The sequence below is a fragment of the Arvicola amphibius genome, chromosome 6 (genome assembly GCF_903992535.2).
Source record: "Arvicola amphibius chromosome 6, mArvAmp1.2, whole genome shotgun sequence".
Lineage (NCBI taxonomy): Eukaryota > Metazoa > Chordata > Mammalia > Rodentia > Cricetidae > Arvicola > Arvicola amphibius.
In genome coordinates this window covers 6,354,095-6,375,262 of record NC_052052.2, presented here as the reverse complement: position 1 = coordinate 6,375,262, position 21,168 = coordinate 6,354,095, and the positions used below count along the sequence as shown (strand labels likewise).

The following is a 21,168-nucleotide window of genomic DNA, read 5'->3' as shown; positions in this document are numbered from 1 at the left end:
GGCCGTATCAAGCCCCAGCAACCCTTGGCTTCGGCTCAGCAGGAACTGTTTCATCCAGAGACTGGGAGCCGCCAGCCCAGCCAGGGCTCTCATGAGAGCGGAAGAGGTCAAGGCTGGATTTCCCCTTTCCAATATGGCAGAGGGGAGGAGGGGCTGACCAAGGAGCATGCAGAGTGCTGTGGCTGAGATGACAAAGTCTTCAAAGGCCAAAGCTGGGAAGAGTTGGCCACCTGGCCCCTCCACTGCCAGCATCAAAGAGTGACACTCAGACAGAGACACCGTCACATGGGGCAGGTCACATCTAGGTCAGTGCTGGCTACACGGGAAGGGAGTGACCTATTTCTAAGGTCCCTCATCAGGAACCTCCCTGGGAGCCCAGACGTCTGTCAGAGCCAGACAACAAAAGGTGTCTGGGAAGAGCCTGGGAAGGGTGTGGTGAGGGCGAGAGGCTGCTGTGTCTGGTGACTTAAGCCAGAGCTGCCCTCCAGGCCAAGGACCTCTGCCTCCTGCTAGCTATCAGAGTCGCCAAAGCCAGGTTCAACGTCATAAACCACTGTCCCTCTATAATACCTGCACCTGCGTGTGGCTCCTCGGGGCCCTCCAAAATAATCCACTAATTTTCAACCACAATGGAACCAGCAGGTGCCCTGACTGCCTCGGAACCCCTGAGCACAGTGCTTCCCGGTCCCCCTTTACACTCTGTCCGGAGATGAAGCCATTTCTCCTCCAGCTTTGAAGAAAACTTACTAGCGCAGACCCTCGGTCCTGTTCACAGATGTTTCCTCTTGGTACTGACCTCAGTGGGGGCTTCCAATCCCACCTGCTAATAGCTGATGAACACACCATATAGAGGGGGCAGCTAATGGATAGTTCTCCAAACAGGAATAGATAAGAGTCTGTGGGAAGTTTGCCAATTATCAGAAAGATTCATGAGCTTTGAAATTTTCATTGTGCTCTACAACCCTAGGTCAGCTATAACCTGTGATACTGTGGGCCTCAGTTTCCCCTTTCTGCAAACTGGATAGCAGTCCCTGTCTTATAGGAATGCCTTGAATATTAGATGAGACAATGCGGGCACCCACTGAGTCCTGAGCCTGGCGTGTACTAGGAGCTGATGAGAGACAAACCACTGGGACAGGACGGGGTAAGACTTCATCTCCAGGGCTAAACCCAGGGGCTCAGGGGGTAATAAAGACCCTTTGTGCCTCTTACAGGATGGGAGTTCAGAGGGAGGCATTTCTCCAGTCTGTCCAACATGAGCTGGCTGTGTATTTCCCAAGGACAAACGGACAGCTTTTCCCATGTATAAAACAGATACCAGAAGGCTCCTTCACAGGATAAGAGGCCAGAGGGGGGCATCATAGGTGGCACATTGCTCCTGTGGCTGTCGTCCTCTCTGGCCACCACTGGAGACACCCAGCTCTGCAGCCCCATGCCTACAACAGTTTCTTGCCTACAGTGGAACTGTATCTCTTGACCCAGAGCAGAGGTGGTTGGTAGTCTTCCTCCACAGTCCATAAAAATCCTTTCGCATGACGTCGGCCTGCCCAGCCCCACTCACCTGTCTATCATGCTCATCTTCTCCCCCCACACCAACTCTGCCATGGGACCTGCATCTTACCATCTCTGCCATCAGACTGGTCCTGAAGACAATGGCACCTTACGGTGACCATCAGGTGACTCCAACGCTAATGGCCGTTGATGTGACCGGACAGGAACAACCCCATGTCTGTCTCCCACTCCTCATGACTTCCCCAAAGCCTCTCACCTCTTCTCAGCTGTGTCCCCCAACACACAGTGAACGTGCTATAAGGGTCTGAAGGCCCAACCAGGCGACATGTCTCTCCCTAGCACAAGAGTGTGTTTCCATGGTCTTGGTGCTGAAGGAGGCCACCCATGCCTTGCAGGATATTTGAAATTCCAACACACACACACGCTTTCTTTATAAGAAGCTCTGACTCCATCTTGGTGGACCACTAACCCAGAAACTCTACACCCAAAGAGCCAGCTAAGCCCCAGGAATGCAAATGTTTAAGCCGCCCCCCCACCCACGGCCCCTCCCGACCAACCACGCAGACTAAACTAGGGAGGTTTAAGAATTCTTTCGGCTTGGTGTTTTGGGGAAGTTTTTGTTTTGTTTTCTTTTTTATTTTTTTTTAATTTTCTTCTAGTGGGATAGAGAAGGCCGAGAGGAAATAAGATTACTTCCAGTAATAGTAATTACTCTGCTGCCTCCGTCCCTAGAATCACAGCCAAAGTTACTCCCCTTGCTGTAGCCTAGAGGGTGGGAGTGGGGATCTCAGGAATTCAGACATTTGAACAGTTCATAGGAATTTGGGGGGCTGGTTTAGAGGGGGGCTCCCCCTGAAACCTGGTAAAGCTTGGTTCCTCCTGCCTCACTGAACTTGTACAGCGAGTCTACTGTAACTCCGTCCCTCTCATTTCACCCCAAGGATGTACGGCCTCCAAACCACCAGCGAGATAAACAAAAAGCCCCGCATGAAGAAGTAAGACACACAGAGTCCGCCTTCAGCGGCCCTGCAGGAGGAAGATGGTCAGCCTGTGTGGGGAGAGCCGAGCAGGGATCTGGGGCAGAGCACAGGCTAGAGAGCAAAGGCAACCCCTGTCCATCTTACTAGGTGGAGGGACTCAATCCCGCGGTAAGCCAGACACTATTCCAGACACAGCAGCTTCAGAACAAGATGGGTGGAGCCCCCGAGAGCCAGTCAGTGGACATCCATAAAGCATGACCTGGCTAAATCAAAGGTGCTAGCTCCTCCATCATCAGTGAAGAAATGGCCTTGCTCACTCATTCGCTCAGCCCTTCATTTCCATTTCTACCATGTACCCACCATGTGCAGCCGCCCCGTCCCAGCTACTGTATAAGATGGGCAACTCTGACAGTGATTAAGCCATGTCTGAACCTGAAGTGTACTCTGGCCCTTCCTTCAGGGCCTCGGGTCAGATACTGAGGGAGAGCGATCAACAGCCCTAGCTGGGTCTTCTCAGCTCTTCCAGGGTCTTACTGTGTCACCGCATACAACACTCAGAGGTGGAAGGAGTGGGGACTTACTTCTCGATGTTATAAGGGCTAACCGAGGCAGCCGAACAAACTGATCATGCCTGAGGACAAAGGGGCTCCTGTGGCCACTCCACACCCATACGCACCTGAGGTGAGGCAGAGGTGGAAGGAACCTGAGAGTAGGCAAAGTCTTCTAGGGGACTAAGCCTCTGGCTTGGCTAGCCAAACCAGTGGATGTGTCTAACATGCAGAGGGCAGACCTGTCCCGAGAGACGGTGATGGCTAATCACAACCCTCTAGTCTTTCTCCCAGAGTGTTCCCCACACTGCTGCAAAGAACAACACTGAGCAGTAGTGGATCTCCACACCTATCTGTAGGAGGAAGTTCTTGCCGTGAAAGATCAGGAAGGAGGCAAAGAAACTCTAGCAGATGTAACCTGGACATCTAATCTCTATGCCTTGTCTCCAGAATCATCCAGTGGGCTTGAAAGTAGAGTTCCTTGCCTGCTTCTTATGTTCTGGACACTGGGTCTTGCTACACAGCCTAGGCCGGCCACAGATACATAGCAACCCTCTTGCTTTAGCCTCCCAAGTGTTTATTACAGGTGTGTAGCTAAGAGGGCCCCTACACCTCCTTTTATCAACTCAGCTTCAAAAGAGAGCAGGGGGTCTACACTCCAGGATCCCAGAGCAGTGGGGCTAGCTTGAAGGGAGCTGGGTTTCGCAGGGCTATGAAGTCTGGTGATCAGTGGCCTGGGAGACTTACATAGGCCCACCCGCTGCTGCCCCACAGACTTCTGCCTCTGCAGTTCCTGACTCCTCATGAGGACCTGTTCTAGGGCACCATCGTGGGCTGGGCTCATGCCAGGGTGGCTTCTGCACAGTTACACTGCGTTCTAATCACCAGCTCATATGACTGTCCCCACCAGGGAAGGCCAGTCCTTAGGGCCAAGAACCCTGCCTTGTCCAGCTGTGCATCTGGAGTCTGGCAAAGCAATTCACAAAGGTACAATTGTCTGAACGATGGCACAGTGGCCCACAGGCATCAGCCACACGTCTGTCTGTGTCTGTGCTCAGTCCAGCTGTGGTTCTGCAGAAGGGCCTCACGCCCCCATCAACAGCTGTGGAAGGCAGGGCTCAAAGCAGCACAGGCACTTGTCCGGGATCCAGGTGAGAAGCCAGAACCAAAGCTCACAGTGTTTTCAGGACACGGGAAGGAGGGGCGGGGCGGAGGGCTGCAGGACGAAGAAGAACATGGCAGAGAACGGCTCCACCAGTACTTCTGTTCTCTCCTGCCTGCTACCCAGAGAGCTTGCAAACACTGCCTCTCGGGCAGGACTTATGCTGCCAAGGGAGAAAGCAAGAAAGCCAGAGAGAAGACACAGTAATAGGCATGGGTGTGTGTGTGGGGGAGGGGGGTCCTATCACCATCAGCCACTCCCTTAGCTAAGGGTCTGGCAGGGCACTATAAGCCTCCAATGCCCATGCCCACCTCCAGCCCTTGCCTCACTCAGCCCTAAGGCTCCACCCTCACTGGCCACAGGAAACCCAGGCGCTGTCCAAGTTGAACTTCCCAGAACAATCACCATGCTTCCCTAACCTGCCCGGAAAGGGGGAAAGAGTGCAGCTGCTTCCTGTCTCCACCTGGCTTGTCACTGCCCACAACTGTCCACTCTGCTTCCTATGGCTGGGGAGGGGACTGGTTCATGGCCAAGTCTGGCACACAGACACCCTTAATATGCAGTGTGATAAATGGGAGGTCGGAGAAGAATAAAAAGCTCAGACCCGAGGAACCAATCGACCTGTAGGGGGAAGGGAAAGACAAAGAAGGACATACGGACAACACACACACACACACACACACACACACACACACACACGCCCCCCAAGTATCAAATTGAAAATCCAGGCATCATATTGCCTTCTCCAATAACATTTCTCAGGCACCGATTATCCAAGTCCTAGGTACACCCCTGAAGACTTTGCATATACACGGCCCTCCCTCAGCAAATGCACCTTCCTTTCCTGGCTCAGCCTTCACAGACCTAAGATCCAGTGTCAGAGACACGGCCCCCACATAGCTTTCCCACAGTCACCTGAGTAAATCCTGACTGCCATTAAAATTCAACCCAAACCCTGCTGGTCCCTTTGCCCTTACCACCTCCACTAGTGTTATATTTGGGGAGAGTTATCTGGCTATCTGCCCTCTTTATGATAAACTGCCTCATTTCCAATAGGCAGGGCACCCCCAGGCAACTCACCTACATGTATCATCCCATTCCGTGGGGCATTCTGACACTCCCACTTCGCAGGGGGAAACTGGAGGCTCAGAGGAGTGACCAGCACACTCAGGTCACAGAAGCAGGAAGTGCCAATGCTAGAATGCAGTCATCTCTCTGACTCCCAGCCAAGCTCAAAACAGCATCAACCTCCTCCACACACAGACTAAACCCAGCTTCCCCTGTGGCCTCATCCAGACAAGAGGCTGCCACCCTGGAGAAGAGCAACTATCCACTGCACTCGGAGCGGCCCCCGTGTGGCCTGTTTATGCCCGTGTTCTAAGACAGGGACACACAGGGGCTACAGGGTACCAAACCTCCCATGTCCGCCGCCCAAGCAATCAGTCTCTGCTGTCACTTGTGCTCCCTCACTGTAGGGCGACTAAAAGGGGCTCTACCTTTAGTTTGGGACATCGCAGAGGCTCCTCATATCCTGCCAATACCAGCACCGAAGTAGGCTCTGCTTTGATAGTGCCTGGACCCAACCAGGTGTAGTGATGCCCTGGATGAAGCTATGTGGAAATATCCACGTGGACACACACACACACACACACACACACACACACACACACACACACACCGTCTCCTGGAACTGCCTTGTACACTCTCCAGCAGAACCGAAGCAGCCTAGGCATGCCCCCGTCTCCAATCTACTCCAACAGCAGTAGGCAGCTGGCCTGCATCAGCTGAGCTCATCTTCTTGCCAGGCCACGTCCCTTGGGAGTGCCATGAGCCCCAAGGGTCTGGGTCGCTGTCTCACCTGCCACCTTCTTCTTTGCCCAGTTCTCCTCCTGCAGTCTGGGGCAGGGCTGAGCAGGAGGGAGCACCCAGCTGTTATGGTTCCTTGGGCAGGGCAGGGCCTCTTGTGTCCCCACAGCCCCTCCACCTCCCTGACCTCCCCGCACCTGGATCCGCTTGCAAATGACTAAGCGATTTCTCTCTGGAGCGGGCTGCCAAGAGGCCCTGCTGGCTGCAGAAATGCACCGGGATGCCCTGAGCCACCGAGTCCTCTTCTTGGGAAAGAAAACCCCTCCATGTTTTGTTTTGTTTCATTTTCCCCTTTAGTGAAACAAATCCACCCACGTGGTTACTGGAAGCACAAGCCTGTGAAACAACCCTTTGCAAAGAGAATTAGTCAGCAGCCCTCAGAGGTGGGGCAGCCTGTGCACCCTAGGTTCCCAACAGGAGAGGAGCGAGAGGGGCCTCAACCTCCAATCCCAGTGCTCTTCAAGTGGTGGGTGATGATGCCTGCCAGTGGATATAATTAGACGCAGCCATGGCCCAGGGGCAAGGTCACTGGCACCAGACAGAGAGCAGCGTCCTTATTTAACAGGCAGACAGGGGAATCAGACTTGTACTCAAATCCCACCCACCAGAGGGGGTGGAGCCTCAGCAGGTCACAGTTTGCTTACCTGCAATGTAAAGATAATGGATTATCTACCAGGTGTATGCATTAGATCCCTAAAACTGAGAAAAACCGACCTGAGAGGCTCTGTGCAGGGTGCCCAGGAAGATAATCACACAAACACCACCTCTTCATGAGTAGGCAGCTGTCCCCTCAGTGCCAGCATGCGGCTCTTGCAGGAGGATCTGCTGAGTCAGTTCTCAGTTTTACCCACAATACAACCTGGGCAAGTGGGCAGGGGCTGGACCAGGTGCAGAAGAAGTTCCCATCTCAGCTGCCCTGGACCCTAACTGTGTGACCCCATGGGCTCCCCAGTCTTGTCCTCCATCTCATTGTAGAGATTGTATTTCCAACCAGGGCAGTTTGGGCACTTCTCAAACAAAACTCGCTGAATCATCTGTGTCAAAGTTTCTATTTAAAAAAAAAAAAAAATCAAATGTAGACTCTTGGCAACGCTGCCACACCACTGGGCTCTACTATCCTGAAGCTACTCCTTAGCCAGGACACACACTTCTTTGCCACAGTCTTCCCGATGCCCTGCCGCCTCCCTTCCCAGCCTCTGGGAGCATGCGAGCTTATGACCCAGTTAAAACCCTAATTTTATTTAGGAGCTCAGTCTCAGCCACTCATCACTAGAAATATCCACAGGAAGCGCCCCTCGGGAAGGTAATTAAAGCCTGACGCTCAGGGCTGGTTTTTCTCAGAGAAAGACGTGGCACTGCAAGGGAAGCCCAGTGGCAAGACCTCCATTTTCTCAGTTTTGTTTTAATGTGAATTCTTAGACAAAGAGCAGAAGTAAGTGTGAGAACCCTGCTCCCTCCCCCACTTCCCTCTACCTCCTGGTTACCAACTCAAGTACGCATCACCTCTGGCTGATGTCAGGCAGAAGAGCACACCACTGATGTCAGCTCCCAGCTCTGGGCCCGTCTTCCCACCAGGAAAGACCAAGGGTAGCTGTGAGACGCCTTCCAGCTTTCCCAGCCGGCAGCTGCTCTAGGTATTCGTGAGAATGTGGAAGATTCGCCGGACGTGGCTGGATCTGCTGACAGCCCTGCAGAACCACTAAACATGTCCAGGGCTGTCTGGGGAAAGTGCAAGCCTCGGGATCTTTTCCTTTCCTCTCTGAGATGCTGGTGTCGCTCATGTGGCCACCACCAACATCTGCTGAGGGCCACACACCGGGGATCGGGAGTGGGTGAGCTGAACCCGCTGCTACTCACTCTCCCACCTCCTCCTTAACCTGGGCCCAGTCATGTGCAACATCCACCCCTTTGCCTCCCTCCGCCAGAATCTCTCCTACACAGCCCGGCACATCCCACCGCAGGGCTGCGCTGTGTTTCTGCAGTGACTGAGTCTCACCACCCCCATCCTGACTGGCTTCCAGCTTGGTGGTAGGCAGAGGGCGAGGACACACTGGGGGACTGGGGAGGATGGCTGGGAGGGCATGGGGGAGTATGAGGACCAGAGCCTGAGTCCCCAAAACCACATACATGCCAGATGGGCACGGTGGCCCACCTGTCATGGCATCCTCAGAAGGTGACCACAGGGAGTTCCTGGAACAAGTGGGCTAGCAAGACTAGCCAGATTGGTGTAGTCTGGGCTTGACCAGGAAACTGACTTAGGAATAACGTGGAAGAGTGATGGAGGAAGGCTCCCAACATCAGCCTGAGGCCTCTACATGCATATACATACTTGTGAGTACACACCTGCACACGCAAACACACATGTGTGCGTGCGCAATAAAAATGCATTCACAACACATACACAGAAAAAATGAAAAACAAAAAACCATACAACACAACAGGGGCTGCTGGGATCTGCTTCACTGTCTAAGCTTGAATTCTTACGTGACTCACTCCATTAAGCTTTTGATTTTGAATATTTTTCTTTTCTTTGGCAACAGGATCATCACTATGTAGTCCACGCTGGTCTAGAATTTACAATTCTCCTGCCTCAGCTTCTCAAGTCCTGGAGTTATAGGCATGCAATGCACCTCCATGTGCAGCACTCGGCTTGTTTTTAGCTGTCTGTGAATGGACTGAAGAGCCTGCATCTCGTGTTTAGTGGGAAGACTTAGAAGGAAATCCGACACAGATGCTACCTCTGCGCCGAAGAACTGGACTCCTTCCTAAACCCAGGAAGGAAATAAGTGATTCACACCCAGGACCACCCCAAACTCACAATGGGTCTAGCGTGGACAATCTTCACATGCCACCCTTGGTCACATCCTGGGGACAGCTTTCCCTGGGGGCTTTCCAAAGCCGTGTCACTTCTACAGGATGAGTCAAAGTGATACTGTTCAAGTGACATGAAATTTAGTTCATAAGTGGCTTGTCCAAGAGATCACGTTAATGCCCACCTGGACCACAGCCAGCAGCCAAGCAACCTCCACCCACTCTCCTCGCTCGCAAGGATGCTGCCGTTGTGAGGAGAAACCTGATTCATAAATGTCAATGAAGCCAGGTGCAGTGGCGCACACCTGTAATCCAAGCACTGGGAGGCAGAGACAGGTGGATCTCTGTGAGTTCAAGGCCAGCCTGGTCTACAGAGATAATTATAGGATAGCCATAGCCACAGAGAGGTCCAAGTTCAGCTGCTTCACCTGGCTGGAGGGGAAGGACAGACAGCTCAGTACCAAAGAGAAAGTTCTCTTTCCTCGGGTTACTCTAAACCCACCTTCTCAGGAAGAAACAGACATAACACCCCACGTACCCTCAAAACACGCGAAGTAAAGTCATGTGTCACACTTGACACCCAGCAACTTGCAGAAACAGCAGGGCACTGCCTGCCTGGCCCTGGTATCGTTTGCATCTATTGATTCCTGCCAGGCTCCTGGAAGCATTTTAGACAGAAGATAGAGACAGAAGGAGGAAGAAGGCTTCTCAGAGTCGGCTTCTCTAGGGATGGACTCCAAATCCAAATCCATGCTGAGCAGCAAACTACCACTCAAAAAAAAAGGTTCATCTTGTAGAGAACCCTAAACTGCTCAAGTAGCCCCCTCCAGTTCAAATGGCCCCAAGACTCTGTAGGAACTGGGGAAAAGTGTCCAAAAACGCAGGTTCAGGGGATGCTCGGTGTAAACCTCCAAGGTCCCAGAGCTCTTCTGATCTTTCAGAACCCCAATGCTATTCCTGGACCTGATGGCCTTCCTAGGGAGGATGACCATGCCTGCTGAAGAGAGAAGGGAGTGAGCAGGAATCCTTGACACTGGGTGTCAGGGCGGGGGACTAAAGGTATCTGTGGCTGCCAGTCTCCGAGGTGAACATCTGACCGTAATGCAAACCTCAGCTGTGGCAAGACCATTACAGGGAAGACAGAGAGCCAGTCATGCGGGCTCAGCTCAGACGCGACCTCCGGGTTAGCTCTGTCTGGGCATCTCCCTCGGTGCAGACATCAGGACAGCCTGGACAGAGCAGGCATTCAGGGGACAGTGATTGAACGATGAAGGAATTTTTAAAGGCGGGGGGGGGGGGCATTTTATCTTGAGCTTTCCAGACAGTCCTGAAAGCAGGTTGGTGGCAGGAAGGCTGGCTTTGAGGGACCTTAGGGGGCAAATGGTGTGTGTGTGGGGGGGGGGGGTGATCATAGGAATCAACACATAGGACAGAGCAATGATTATCACTCTGAGGAAAGTCTTTTCAAAGGAACCCTGACACATACATATAACTTATAGGTAATTACCATAAACTGAGCACTCCTGCGTGTCTTTAGGAAGCTCTCCCCTCCCCCATTTCCATGTATCCCAGACAAACACAGCCAACCGTTCTCACGAGCCCTAAAATCACCGAACTGAGAAGAGCTTGGGATCTGGAAAGCATACGAAGGTCTCCCTCCTTTGCAGAGGACTCAAGCAACATGACTCCATTTCTGTGGGCTTTCTGCCTGTCTACAGGGCTCATTCAGGAACCCCTGAAGGCTTTCACAGAGCAAAGGACAGGTAGGGCTCAATCCTCACAAAGTCTAGCACTCGCTGACTCCTGTGCTAGTTTTGGGTCTGCAGGCTTTCTGTGATCCCCTAACGGACGAACCCCTCTGACGGCTGGTTTCCTCTGTGGCTGCCCACAACAGCTGCAGGAGTATCTTATCATCACAGACCCCACAGAGGGAAGGCAACAGAGCTAGACACCTACGCCTTGGTTGGCAGACGGCAGCGCTGCCAAGGGGGCATGGATGACCTGACTCGGGAAGTCAGCCAGTTGGAAGGATCAGGGATTTGAATTTGGGTCTTCTGAGAGACACTGTCCAGGATCCCCACTTACTGTATTTTATTTTATATGCAAGGTAAACAGGCAAGTTGAGAAAAAAAAAAAACTCCATCAATCAACACACCTCAGAAACAACTTGAGGTGAGATGGTGAAAGACGGGTATAAGGGCACCCTGAACCCACAAACGACCTGAGCCTGGCAGATGATGCCACCCTTGCTATACAGTAATGCAGCCACTTCTAAGACTTCTCCATGAGGGCCAGCTTCCCTGTGCCAACCAAGAAAACTCCCCAGCCTGGCAGGAACCCTCCTCATGGGCACGTGTCTGGGCTCCACATATCCCTGGGGTCCACCAGGCACCTGGAAGCTGTCCACAGCTCAGGGAACATCTCTGTACTTCATTCTTCTCACTCATAAACAGGGTAGCAGTATCCACCTCCCAGGGCCATTGGAGGGAGGCAAGCACAGAGCCCGGCAGAGGCACCTGACAAGGATTCTGACGACTGCAGAACCATCTCTAGAGAATCCGGGACTTCAGACAGCCCACACTGAACACCGGACTGAGTAGGGAAAGAATGCAAGAAGCTGTCAGGAAGAAACGGAGAGAGGATGATGTAGCCGTCCACACGCCAGTCTCTGCACTTCCCAGCGGCTGTGAGGTGTGCACTTTCGCTCGGCAGATGCCCTACTGCTCATGAGAGGTGCAGATTCACACAGGCCCAGAAGCAGCAGAGCTGAGTGACCATGGACTACAAAGTCTGAAGCCACCAGCCCCAAACCCATCTGTCTCCTGGGTTGTTTCTCACACATAGTTGTCGCAGCAGCCAAAAGCCAGTTGATGAACAAGAAGGTCTCAGGCGGGGAGAGATGCCAGGCAGCAGTGATGCAAACAGGGTCTGGTGGCAGCAGGAGAGACCCAAGGAGGGGCCAGGAAGCCCTAACACAGGGAAGGGCAAGGGTACCCCCGAGTGTGTGGGTCATGGGGACAGGTCATTGGTGACCTCTGCTGAGCAGGTCTAGTAACAAGTGTGCTGGATCAGGCTTAGGGGGGTTAGGACGGTAAAAGAAGTTAGGAGGCAGAGGCCAGAGTGTTGACCACAGTCCAGAGACCTGGGAATGGAGGCTGGGCTGTGACTGGTGTTATTCCTCTCGTTCCAGGACCAGACTGGAGAGGCGCTTAAAGACCAAGAAGTCAGAGCCATATCTCTCTGGCACTCAGACTTGCGAACCATAAAGCCACCTTCCCCCTGGCTGGAGACGTAGCAGGGCTGGTAGAGTACTGGTCCAGCATGCACAAAGACTTGGTTTCTATTTCTACATCATACTAACTGAGCATCGTGGCACAGGCTGGAGGATCACAAGTTCCAGGTCAATCTAAGCTAAAACAAGACTCTGTCTCAAAAACCCAGGGGCTGAAAGTGTGGCTCAGTGGTAGAGCTTTTCCCCAGCATGCACAAGGCTCTGGGTTCAGTCCCCAAGACTAGAAAGAAGAAATATTAAGACCGTCCATTTTAGAGTTTTCTCTCGAAATTTTAAAAATGGGAACAAGCATAAAACCATAAACAGAAAGGCTTTCCAGAGGGTTCTTGGACACTCTGATACTCATCTTAGAGGCCCCGACACACATCAGGTAGCAAGTACCTGCTTATGTTCAAGGGTGGTCACTCCCCAGACATGGAGTACCAGGTAGGAGCACCCGGAGGGAACACTCAGCTTGAGAAGCCACCACAGGTCTGCCCAGTTCTGGAAGAAGATGCCCAACATGGTTCCATCTCCCCACGGCATCTCACCTCATGCCATGCAATCTGTTTGCAGAGAAACCTCCTTACAAAGAAGCCCTGGTACCTAGCTGCTAGTCCAGGCCTCTCTCTAACCCCAAGTCTTCCTGTCTATCTGGACAGGTCTACTCGGGCCACATTCACCAGGACAGGACAAAAGGGCCTCCGCGGACCTAGTCTCTAGACCTCGCTCTAGGGTCTGGATCCGCTATGACCTAATTAGCTGGGTTTCTCAGAAACACCTATAGTCCTTCAGCCTTCTTTAACATTCCATGTCCAATGAGCTCCCAAAGTCTGCCCACTGTACCCCAGGAGTGCTGCCAGCTCACCTCCCAACTGGCAGGTCTGGGTTAGACAGCTACCTCCCCTGACCTTCCAGCTCCAGCCTCCTCACCAGACGCTGTGTGTGTTCGTGTGTGTGTGTGTGTGTGTGTGTGTGTGTGTGTGTGTGCACTTTCATGGATGGATGTGTGCATGCATGCATGTCTGTGCATGCAGAGCTAGTGGTCAACCTCACATGTCATTCCTCAGGAGCTGTCAGCCCCTTTCACCAGACAGAAACAAACCATGAATGCATGTTACATACATAATTCCCAAGCGTCAGTCTCTCTGTTTCTCACACAGCGTTCTTCTCTGGTACCATGGCTACTTTAGGACACCATTGGGCAATAGGAAAGAAGCTGGCTAGTTAGCTTCAAAACATTGGTCTAGGGAAAGAAGCTGGCCAGTTATCTTCAAAACAAATCATCCTTGTCCACTTGAACACTAACATCCCCTTTACTGAGATCATCTTTTAGGGGCCATTTACTAGGGACACATATATCTAGCTACATGCCTTCTGTCTACTCAGACACACACTTGAGCCTTCAGGCACCGCTCAGGTTCATATAAATACCTTTTGCTGGATCACAGATTGCTCCCATGTACACATCCATCATGATGGCTTAGGGCGGTCTAATAACACCAGTTCATATGCGTGGCTCCGATCAAATGACAGAGTGGTGGCCCATGGTCAAAGGTTCGCTTTCCAGTAAGACCCAGCGGCATGCCAAGGGATGCTCAAAAGGAGAGTAGTTATTTGGGGATAGCAGCTGGGCCATGCTCCAAAATCCCAAACACTTGTGCAGTGATTCACATGTGGCGCTGCCAAGGGCTCCAAATAGCATTCTTACCTACCACCACACCTCAAGGGTCGCTGGAGCTTCTGCATCATGCAGCCCAAACACAAAAGCAGTCAGTGGGGGAGCCTGGATCTGTAGCAGAGCCTTCTCCCAGTCTGGTCCTGCTCAAATCCAGCAGCTTGAAGAGTCCCTCAATAGATGGGCCAGAGTAACACACCCAACCGAGGAATGTACTATCTCCAAAGTCCAAAACTTTTGTCTGCTTGCTAGCATTATGCTCCTTTCTGGGTTGGAGACAGGGCCAGGCACAACAACTTATTCTTTGCCTAGGAAGGGGTGTTCCGGCATGCCTCAAACCACTAACTCACACCAACTTCATTGATGCAACAGGCCCCTAAACTTCAGTAGGTCTTATTTCCAACATCTGTCATGAAGCTGTCTTACCAGTAATCCGGGGTGGTTTTCACCTCTTGCTCTGTCAATCCAACCAGCATCATATTATCAAGACCATTACCACGTGGGGTGTATGGTAGAAGGGAAAGGCAAGCAGGACTGTTCCCGGGAATGAAACTGTGCCACAGCACAGGAGAGCTGACTGCCCCTCCGGTGGAACCACGCATTGTATTACTGGCCTTGCCCGCTGAAAGGTCTGGAAGGTCTTATGGACCGGTCTAGAGAAAAAGGCATTTGCCAGGTCAATAGCTATATACCAGGTACCAGATGTGTGCATTTGCTTAAACAAGAAAGCCACATGTGTAATGGCAGCTGAGCTGGAGTCGACACTTGGTCCAGTTAATAGTGGGCAGTATTATTCTCTGAGACCCATATGTGTTTTGCATAGGCTGTGTGTCCTTTGTTGAGTTGAATGGGGATCTGGGTGGAGAGACCGTCACCCTTGGCACCTCTCAAACTCTTGATGAGGGTGCTCATCTCTGAAATCCCCCTAAAGGGGATGGCATTGCTTCTGATGTATGATCTCCCTGGGCGGGCACATATCTAGAAGGATTCCATTTGACTTTGGTCACTGTAGCAGGCCCTGACTCCGCAGGTCAGAGAGTCACTGTGATGATTCTGCCAGCTGCTATACTTTCTGCTCCAATTACATTCTGGGGTTGGGAAAAAAAATAACCACAGGATATGTTCAGGGACCCACAGCACCCTCTGAGTTGGATCTAAACTGAAAATCCATGAATCACATGACTTCCATCAGCCCCTGTCGGAAGGGAGGACCACAATGACAATTCCAGTCTCCTGGACTCAAGTCAGCTTACGGCAACATCCAGGAGGCCCAGGGTACCCTGTTCCTTTCTCCCAGTGCACAGCCATCCTGCTCAGAGGCCCTCCGGGAGGCCTGGCCAAAAGATTAACAGTATAAGTTTTCGAGAGTGATACTGGGTATACTCAGGTAGGCCTGGCCTCCCTGTCATTGAGCTCAGGGCCTGAAAACTGGTTCAAGCTGGAAACGAGTGGAGGAGCCACGCTTCCGTTGTTATGATTTGAGCCTGTCTTCAGTTCACTCACCCCAGAGGCTTTCTGCTTGCACGGTCAAGAATGCAGCAGGCTTCCCATCTATTTCACTTCTAGGAACATGGTGATTAACTCGCCAGCCCCATAAGTCTGCACGAGCCAGACGCCTGTGATTGCTGCTTTGCGCCGCCTTCCATTACCGTAATTACTAATTATACCCACCTGGTCTTTGGAGGGTGAGAGCCACCACTCAGCCTCCTTCTGCCCCATCCGATTACTCCCACTGATCTCAGAGTTCTCAGGGTTCCACGGAAGGCCTGAGAAGAGCAACCAGCACTTCAGGAGTGCTGGATCTCTTCTCCCGAATCCATTTCCGAGAGTACTGGCGGGAAGTTCATCTTCTGGACCTTCCCAGGATGGGTGGTGAGGTTTAAGTGGGAGATCTGCCTGCCCCTCTGGAATTCCAATCTTCCCAGCTGCCGACTCTTTCCTCCATTAAACCCAGGGAGATTTGGCATCTGCTGTTCCAACACAGAGTGCCAGCTTTTCATGTTTCAGCCAACCAGCCAGCCAAACCTGTCAGCGTCCTTCATAACTCTCGGAACTGCAATACTACATGAAGACTCTCAGCACCAATAAGTTCAGCAGACCCAACTCTGTGCCCCCTGCCACCATGATCCCATACCCACAAAGTCCGTCCCCATAGGCTTGTGGGTTCTTTCCAGTGGACGTAAGTTGTTCTGGAGGGCAGGTCACCTTGCACAGGTAAGGTGACCCAAAGGACAAGAGCCTTGCTCCTTAGGGATGGGGTGAGAAGCGGACACAGACGCTCACAAGATAGGGGTGCTATGATATTTCGTTTTTCCTGGTCAACTTAATGGGATTTAGGCTCACCTAGGAGACGCTCCTCTGGGTGTGTCTGCGAGGGTATTTCAAGAGAGGTATAGCTGAGGCGGAAAACCCACCTTGACTGTGAGTGGCAATGTCTGGGCTGCTCCTGGGCTGATGAAATACGATAAAGCGAGCTGAGTCCCAGCACCGTCTCTCCTATTTTCTGACTGTGGCCACCACAGGACCAGACACCTCAGGCTTCTGTGCCACACCTTCCCCAAGATGATGACATAACCCTTTCTTTAAGCTGCTTTTGTCCGGTATTCTGTCTTAGCAACAAGAAAAGTAACTCAGAAAGCTGTAACTTTACCCATCAAGGTGGCCCTAAAACATAGCCAGCAGCTTCAGGTAACCTGGTAAGCAGGGTTCACAGTGAGGGGCAGACTGGAGACCTTGTCATGGGCAGGGCCCTCCAACCTTAACTCGCGGAAGCCCCACACTGCTGTCCTTTTCTGAGTTTGAGGTCACATCCCAATCTCCTCCACACTTAGCCCTGGTGGCCCAGAACTCCCCTTCTTTTCCTGGACGCTGCATGGGGAAGTGGAGGCTCCCAGACCCCCTCCATCCCTGGACGGCACTGCCAGCTGAAGAGCTAAGCTTGGGTTGAGGTCTGGTCCAGAATTTGTTGACAAATCATTTCTCTTACCCTGACGCCTGGGCCCACCATGACCCCTGGCACCAGCATTGCACAAGGCCTGGGCTTCCACAGCAGGCAGAGCCGGGCTGTGCCTCGGCGGCTTCTCTTGCCCAACTCTTCAGGGAGGCCGAGGGAGCCTAAGCCGATGTGGTTTGCCTCATGACCCTCCGACTCATTCTTTTTAATATTAGGCAACGCACAGAACATTTACAAGGCTAAATAAGCAAGATGCTGCCCAGAAGCTCTGAAAAGTGGCACCAAGCTGGAGGCCCTGACTGGCTGCGCAGTCCTCTTGACCAGAATATAGATAGTGTCAACGTCACCTTCAAAGTGCGGGCGGCACACCGGCCCAAATCTTACCCTCATAAGGAGTGACAGAGTCTCTTATAAAACCAATTCTCCCCCTTAAGTTCATTTTAAAAGGTAGCTACAGGTAAACTGACAACATAGTTATGCTTCAGAATATCCCAACATGTATGTATACATGCATGTGCTCATGCGGGCATCCATGTAGGTGCATGTAGTGGTCCTTGAAACTGGTGAGGGAATGTGGGGACCTATTCAGTATATTCTCCTTTCCACTGATACATGGCTGGATTTTTTTGTAACAACAACAACAAAAAATCATTAAAAAAATTAACAAGGCCGTCAAGATGTTTCAGCAGACAAGGCTAGCTACACAGGCTTCACAGCTTGAGTTTGATCCCCAGCACCTACATAATGTAGAGAGAAGAGATTCTCCAAGGTTGTTCTCTGACCTCTGCATGCGCACACACACACGATATACACATAAACATGCAATAATAAAACTTTTTAAAGTTAACACAAACTTGCTGAGGGGACAGGAAAGGCAGAAGAGGGAGACGCCATTCTGGTGACTAAAGTCTGGATTGGAATTTTGACTTCACCATTCAATGGCAAACAGATCTTGACTACATAACCTGCCAGCTGGGGCAAAGAGGGACAGAAGGAGGGAGAGCCCACAGTCCAGGGCTCCCAGGAAGTATAGACAAGTTAATGTGTCAAAGGCTTGGATCAGAGTACCAGGACATCGCTCAAGCCTGCCCACCAAGAGAAAGACAAAGGCTCGTATCAGAGCCCTGGCAGCATGGGCATCACTCAGGCTCTCCGATGGAGAGGATGCCATTGGGGGAAAGGTGAGCACTGAAAGCCCTAGATGACAGACAGCCGTGTGCTCTGTGCTCACTGACCTGGCCTGCAGTGAATGCAGGGCCTGTGCGCTCACTCCCAGACAGACTGAGGCACACCTGCCACGCGTTGTACACCCATAACACAAGGATGAATCAATTCACGCATACCGGCCACACCCTGTTTCTGAAAGGGAGTGGTGTGAAATTCCTAGATTAAACTCGGAACCCAGTGAGAAGCAAAGACTTGGCTAAAGTGAAGACACCTCTGCCTGCAAGCTTCATCCGCCCAGGAAGAAGATGGCAGGTTCTAGGAGGGAGCACCCACATCTCCGTGAGCAGCAGCACCTCCTGGGAGCAAGGAGAATTCAACATCTATACTGATTCCGAGGGGCCAGGTTTTATGCAGTAGCCATGAAGAACCCATTGAAGGGTGTGTCCACCCTGGCTGGCACAACCTCACACTCAGGCAGCCTCATTTACCCCCTAGGTGACCTCACCCAGGGCCCCAGGCAAGACCACTCCTTCCTGAGACTAACAGCTGCGGCTTCTCCCCAGGGCTTGGTCTGGCTGATTTAAGTGGGATCTAGGCTATGTAAGAAAAAGACTTGTAAAGTTTCTGGATTCAGCAACTCCACACCTCCCATCCAGATAACCTCCATCTACTGGAAGAAGCGCTCCCTGCAGAAAGAGGGGGAGCAGAAATGGTTCAAATGATCTAATCCAGTCCATCACTCTGCAGCTGCCTGGCCTATGACCTCAGTGCTGGGGACACTAACCAACAACAGCCAGGACAGGACTTGGAGCTTGGTCCGTAACACTTTGGGTAAGCCACCCAACCTCTTCACTGGGCTTCCACTGGGAAAGGGCTGGTCTAGCTGGATATTCGCTAAGTGATGTAGTGCTTTCCTGACTCCATGATTCCTTCTGTCTGCGCCACGAATGTTGGCATAATGATTTCTACCTCCCAGGGATGGAAGTTACAAAAGCCGTCTACTCTCGTCAGATCTAACAATTAGGAAGAAAGCTAACTCCCTCCAGGCCATCCTACCTCAGTGTACACACACACACACACACACACACACACACACACACACATCTTCAAGGACACCAAGCCTTCGCATGGGGGACAGCACTGTTCCTATAAACACCTGTTAGAACTCAGCTCATGAGCAGCTTCTGATACTACTAACTAGAGTATTTAATTAAATATTACTCACTCAGGAAGCAGCCTCTGCCAGCTCACCACCACACTGCACAGTTTACTTTCAGAGAAAAAGAGAGGAAGAGAGAAAGAAGAGCCCAAGCCCTGGTCAGATGGCACTCACAGGGGCTTCCCTGGATGGGTGCCAGCTAACGCTCCAGCAATACCCTACTTACCAGAACCAAACAAGCAAGGGGGTCACACTCCACAGCCTGGAGAGCCAATGGCCAGCCCCACTGGTTACCCCAGATGGCGCGCGCGCGCGCGCAAACACACACACACACACACACACACACACACACACACAGAGCACATGCTCATGCCACAGAAATATGTGAACGCGCAAGAACACTTAGAAAACACATATTCACAAGGATACAATGACAGACACTCACACAAACACACAAGGACACACGCCCATACTCAAAAGCACACAACTTCCTGGCCGGCCAGCATCTTTAAAGGCACCATTTGACGAACATTCAGAGCCTTTGCCATCGCACATTGGTAAACTTGGAAACTAACGACTCTTTACACACTCGGCAGGCGCGGGGCAATCCATCCCGCTGCTCCACCAGCGACTCAGGCTGCTCTTGTTTCTCTGTTTCCATCGATTTCCTGACATAACCTCGGTTGCCGGGAGAAGCATCGGCGGCTCCGGGGTGGCTGGCGCCGCGCGCAGTGACACCAGGAGGAGCTACGGGGCCGCATCAAGAGGGGGACCGGGACTGTAGTAACCGCTGCAAATAAGAACCCGGACTGGCGGGAAAAGCGAAACTAACTCAGCAGGGTCGCGATGCTCGGTGCAAAAGGGGTCCACTCTACTTGGGCAACCAAAGTCAGCCTCCAGAACAGAACCCTAGGGCGCCCAGAGACTATCGCGCGCCCCAGGCTTCTTTCCGTTCTGCAGCCGCCGCGGCTCATCCCACGGCGCGACAGTCCCCGCTCCACTGAGGCCCCCGCCCAGTGCCGCCCCCGCAGGTGGGACCCTGGAGCCTCCAGGAGCCGCCCTCAGCAGCACAGGCAGCAGCGCGCTGGGCGGCGCCCGGCCCCTCTCCAGGGACCCACGGCGAGCAGGGCTCCAGAGCCAGCGCTTCGCGCCGGGTACCCACCCTATGCCCACGCTCTGCCCCGCGCCCACCCTCTCAGTTCCCACAGCGCGGCGGTCCCCACGTTGCCTCCTCCCCGGGTCCCAGAGGCCCACCGCGAGCCCACCCACTCGGTCTTCGGTGTCCCGCGCCACCTACCGTGCAGAGAGGCCGCAGCCCCTGGAGCTCTGGATGGTCGCGGGGCTCCGGGCCGCGCCCGCTGCTGCAGAGAGCGAAATCGCTTCCTTCCCGCGGCCCCGGCGCCAGCGCCTGGAGCTGGTCCCTGCAGCAAGCGCGCGGGCCGCTCGAGCGCGACTCGTGCACTGAGAAGAAAAACCAACCGACCGCTCTAAAGTGGGGGGGGGGGGGGGGGGACAGAGGGACGTGCCAGGGGCGGGGTTTGTACGCCCTACCACGCCCCTTGTCGAGTCCCCCTACACCACGCCCTCCCTCGGGTCACACCCTTTACCCCCGCCCTCCCGTCTTCTGCCAACCACGCCCATGCCGGCCCCCGCCCCGTGCCCCGCCCCTTCTCCCCGCCACGCCCCTCTACTCTCCCGGCCAGGTCGTGGGTTTCCCAGCGCTGAGCGCTGCGAGGCGCCCGAGAGCGCAGGGCGCACAGGGTGCAGAGGCGGGACGGGGCGGGACGGCGGGCGGGCGAGTTCGGCAGCCCCCGCCCCCGCCCTCTTGCGGAGGCTCCCTTGGGTGGTGGAGGCTGCAGCCAGACATCTCTGCCCTGGCGTCTGCAGCAACAGCTTCGATCCCTCTGGAGGAGTTTTTGGGAAAGGCTGGGCCTGAAGCCGGGATTGTAATAACTGAAAGCCTGCGGAGGGTTGCGGTAGTGCCAGGCCCAGCATTGGGGAGTTGAGATTCATTCATGGGGGCGGGGGCACGTTTGGCAGGGTGAGGTTATAACAATAATC

The 21,168-nt window shown here is 53.1% G+C and overlaps 1 protein-coding gene across 1 annotated transcript in view; it reads right to left on the bottom strand.

The window, feature by feature from the left end:
- Spsb1 (splA/ryanodine receptor domain and SOCS box containing 1) overlaps positions 1 to 20,561 on the bottom strand; it is a 63,053-nt gene extending 42,492 nt beyond the window's left edge. The window contains exon 1 of the mRNA XM_038335317.1: positions 20,405 to 20,561. The gene's annotated coding sequence lies outside the window, so the exon portion shown is untranslated. The remainder of the gene's footprint in view (positions 1 to 20,404) is intronic.
- Positions 20,562 to 21,168: the final 607 nt, after the last annotated feature.